Source organism: Octopus bimaculoides, chromosome 1 (genome assembly GCF_001194135.2).
Source record: "Octopus bimaculoides isolate UCB-OBI-ISO-001 chromosome 1, ASM119413v2, whole genome shotgun sequence".
Classification (NCBI taxonomy): Eukaryota; Metazoa; Mollusca; class Cephalopoda; order Octopoda; family Octopodidae; genus Octopus; species Octopus bimaculoides.
Genome location: NC_068981.1, coordinates 28,438,998 through 28,443,946, shown reverse-complemented (window position 1 = coordinate 28,443,946; position 4,949 = coordinate 28,438,998).

Below are 4,949 nucleotides of genomic sequence, written 5' to 3'. Positions count from 1 at the left end.
TATGTATGAATGTATATTAGTCGTAAGGAAATCAAAAGAGAGTAACTATACGAAGTAGCTGAGCATAGCAGCAGGTTTCAACAGCAACTAAACTAGAAAGAAACAAAGCGATGCACCAGCATAGCCGCATCCCTATGACTGAAACAAGAAAAAGAAAAAAAAGACAAATGTCGATCTAATGTATATGCTGAGTAATTGTCTCTCTCTCTCTCTCTCTCGTTCATAAATCCAAACAGCAAGTACGTTTGTGTTTCGGTCAGCGTTTGCATTGGTCGTATAAGTGTATAGAATGAAGGAGTGTAATGAAATGAATTGATAAGAAAACGTGGATAAAAGCAGATTCTGAGAAGAGAGTAAGACATGGATTCACTGTGAAAAGTGGAGAAACAGACAGTAAAAGAGGAGAGTAAGTGATGGATTGAATGAGGAGAGTAGAGAAAGGAAGAGTAAAGATGGTGAAAAAAAAAGAAAGCTGGTAAAGATGTGTTGGAAAAAAATACAGACTGTTTTTTGTTTTTTTTTTTCACTTGAAGTGCGAGAGATCTAAAAGGTTAAGAACATAAACAAGAATTATGGGGCAAATAAGTGTGTTGTGATAAGGTTTGTAAAGGTCAACAAGGGACAATATAGAAATAGAGGTAAATAAAAGAGAAAAAAAAGAACAATATTAGAAGAGTGATAAAACATAAAAAGAACAATCAAAGAAAGAATAAAGAATGATGGAACAGATAAGAAATGTGATGTTTGAATAAAGGATGAAATTAAAAGGAATACACACACACACACAGATATATATGTGTGTGTGAGTGTGTATAAGATGAGGATCGTGGTGCTATGGAGGGAATATGTTCTTTTTATAAGAGAATATGTTCTTTTTATTATTAACAATAGTACTAAGAGTAATAGTAAATTTATGATTGATAGAAATGAAAGCAACACCAGTCAATGCATAATAATATTAGTATAAAATTATATATCCAACGAAGTATTTAAGGAATCCATAGAGTTTGCATCGATTTATAATTGTGCGTGACAACGTGGTGTTTTTCTATAGTGTTTAATCTCCTTATATTTTGGTGGTTGAAAGGGAACGACAGAAAAAATAGTCTTAATAATATACATTAATATTTCAGGGAAATAAGGTAGCGAGCTGGCAGAATCTTTACCGCGTCGGACAAAATGCTTAGAGAGTTTCTTCCGACCGGGGTCGACGTTGCCTTTAATCCTCCAGGGTCAATAAAATAAGTACACGAAGAGCAATGGAGTCAAGGTAGTTGGCTTACCCTACCCCCGAAAAATTGCTGGCCTTTTGCAAAAATTTCAAATCAGTGTTTCAGAAACGTTTCCGCCGAAGTCAACTTGGCCTTTTATCGACTTACCAGCTTCACCGAAATTGCGGGCCTTGTGTTGAAGTTTGAAAGCAATATTTCAGCGAGATGTATTTTAGAAGGAGAAATGATATTGATACTTGATCTTCGTTTGGGATTTTAGTCAACTATAAATGATAATAATAATCCTTTTTACTGGAAGCACAAGGCCTCAATTATTATTATTATTTTTTTTTTTTTTTGAGCGGGGATGCTAATCGATTACATCGACTCCAGTGTGTGACTAGTACTTAATTGATCGACCCCGAAAAGTTGAAAGGCAAGGTCAACCTCGGCGGAATTTGAACTTAGAACGTACAAGCAGACGCTATACCGCAAAGCATCTCGCCAGGCGTTGTAGCGATTCTGCCAGTTCCTTGCCTTAATAATAATAATAATAATAATAATAATAATAATAATAATAAGAAGAAGAAGAAGAAGAAGAAGAAGAAGAAGAAGAAGAAGAAGAAGAAGAAGAAGAAGAAGAAGAAGAAGAAGAACAACAACAACAACAACAACAAGAGCATTCAGAGAGCTCAACCTCCGCCAAGGCAACACCAACGTCCTCTCAACAATTAGCAAGAGATGACTTTTAAAATGAGAATATCTGAAATAAACTCAACTGCCCTCACAAACGAGAATATTAAAAATGAAATCGACTGCTCAGAAAATTTAAGTAAAAGAACAAGAAAAATAATCCAGAATCCGTGTCCGGTATCAAATTGATCCCAAAATCTAATCAGTTCGTGCCAGCCACGAAGCCAAACATCCTTGAAAGTTTCATTCGAATCCATCCAGCGGTTCTTGAGATATCTTGTCCACGGACAAACAAACAAACAAACACGATTGAAAACAGTACCTCCACCTTCGCTAAGGCGGAAGTAATAATAATGATGATTTTAAAAAGCAGAAATGTTTTCGGAAAATGGAATTTCGGATGATATATTATTAAATATATTATCTGAGTGTCTGATGAAACTTGGAAGTTATCTTTTTTTTAGAGATAATATGCACTATATTAGTTTTGACAGAGAAGTTTTTAAGTACAAAATCCTGTGTGTTGAAATATACTTAACTAGAAAGAAAGTGTAGGAGAGATGTGTCGAAATATTTATAAAACATGCGGATCAGCAGATTAATGTGTATACAAACACACAGACACGGAAACTAGATAAGCCCTCAAGCAATATATGCAAATATATCACTTAAATTTGGTTTCTAAATACACTTGAAGACTAATTAAGAAACGGTTTATAAAATCAATAACACAATGGTATACAGAAATATTGATATTTTATTAGAACAAACAATCTCTTTATTCCGTTAACATAGAGAAAGACGCGCAGACGACAACATGCATACGAATACATATACACAAATTTGTGTGTGTGTATACAGAGAGAGAAAGACAGAGGGGGGGATCTAATCCTAATATACATATATACAAACATTCTGATATGCGATGAGATACTTGTATTCACAAAGACATGCAGAGAAAACTATGTTTATAAGAAATGAGTATCACGTATGCACAACAGCGTATAAACTCACATAAATATGTAACCATTTCCATTCACACAAACTTAGTCACAAACACCACACTCGCGCGCGTGTGTGTGCGTCTGCGTCTGCGTGTGTAAATGCATACAAGCTTTGTTTGTGCCCAGATCCTTCATGCAACCCAACCATAACCATCATTTGATCAAATGTATTGACTTATGAATGCTCTGGAGAGCGTGAGAACTGAAGAAGTGTGTACATGTGCAGCGAGACAAGTGTTGGTACATGCCAAATACAATACAGGCACTTCAGGGATTAACTATCTCACCAAGGGACTTAATTTTTGTTACTATTGCTGCCTATTGTTAAACTAAACTCCCTCGTATATCAATATCTTCATTATTATTATCACCCCTTGTGGCCAATAAAAGAAATGACAATAATAATAATCATTAATAATTATTAAGGGTAGTGGAGTGGCAGAATGTTTAGAGCGTTAAGTCAAATACTTTGCGAGATATTTTCCTGTTATTTAAGCTATGAGTTCAAATCGCACCGATGTCCTTCGACTTCTGTGAGAACAGGGTCACGAAAATTAAGTGCCATTCAAGTTCTAGGATCGATGTAGTCGGCTAACATCTCCTAAAATTGTTTCAACATTTGCAGCACGTTATTATTTTTGAATATTAAAGAAAGGCGGTGAGCCAGGAGAATCGATAACACGCCGGACAAAATGCTTAGCAGCATTTCAACTGCCTTTACATTTTAAGTTCAATTTCCACTGTAGTCGACTTTACCTTTTAGGGTCGATAAAATAAGTACTTCAGTGCTGGGGTCGATGTAATCGACTTAGCCGTTTCCATCAAAATTTCTGGCCATGTATGAAAACTTGAAACCGTTATTAAATATCAAGGACAGTTGAAAAGCAAACTCATCGGAGAGCTGAACAAAATAATGTGCGATATTTTTTCCAGCTCTTTACGTTTACGTTTCAATTTTTTCCGCGGTCAGTTTTGCTTTTTCATATCTCCGAGCTCTGCAAAGAGGAGTATCAGTCAAATACTAGCTTTGATATAAGAGACCATTCCTCTCTCTCTCAAAACACAGGAAATGTACATAGATTGAAAATAATTATACCAATGGACTACGAAATGAATGTTGGACAATCGAAAGGTAAGTTTACCGGTCACAGGCTGGAGTATTCGATCAAGTAAGTTACATTCACAAATTTAGTTTCACACACATATAAGCATATGTATTCACTTTCATTGATGTATGTAAGCACGCACAACCAGAAGTCGTATTGTATACACACACAAGAAATATTGGAAAGCAAAGTGATAAATATATATATTTATATAAACAAAGGACACTACATATATATATATATATATATATATATACATACATATCATAAATATGTGTGTATGTATGGTTTTTGTGCAAGTGTGTGCTTATGTGTAGGAATGTAAACGCGTACAAAAATTGTGTGTGTGCGTGTGAGAGTGTGTCAGTGTTTGTATAAGATATGTTGGTATGTGTGTGAGTATTTTATGCGAGGTCTTCTTCTGAGTGAAGTGACACCGTGCATTGCGTTGAGCGCTATGTTTGCAAATGTATATTTGCTGATAAAACTAAGACCAACTGCGGTGTATCTAAGAGCTCTGTACCAAGAGGCTTATTTCATGGGAATGGGGTGACGATGGCAAGGGATAGATCTTGAATGAGGTGTATGTATTCTACCCCTTCCATTTAATATTCCTTTGCTTCCTTCTTGACATCTCTCCCTTCCATTTTTTTCCTACTTCCTAAAGTTATGCCTGCATTCTTTTAACCCACCCTCTTTTCATATCTTATTTCTTTCATAAAATAGTCCCCTGGTGTTTAATGGAACTTCTGCACCTATGATATCCAGAACCCGGTAGCTAACATGTATGTGTATATTCGCTTATGAATGTGTGATTGTGTGTGTGTGTGTACATATACATAGAGATATCTATCTATCTATCTATCTATCTATCTATCTATCTATCTATCTATCTATCTATCTATCTATCTATCTATTTATATATATATATATAT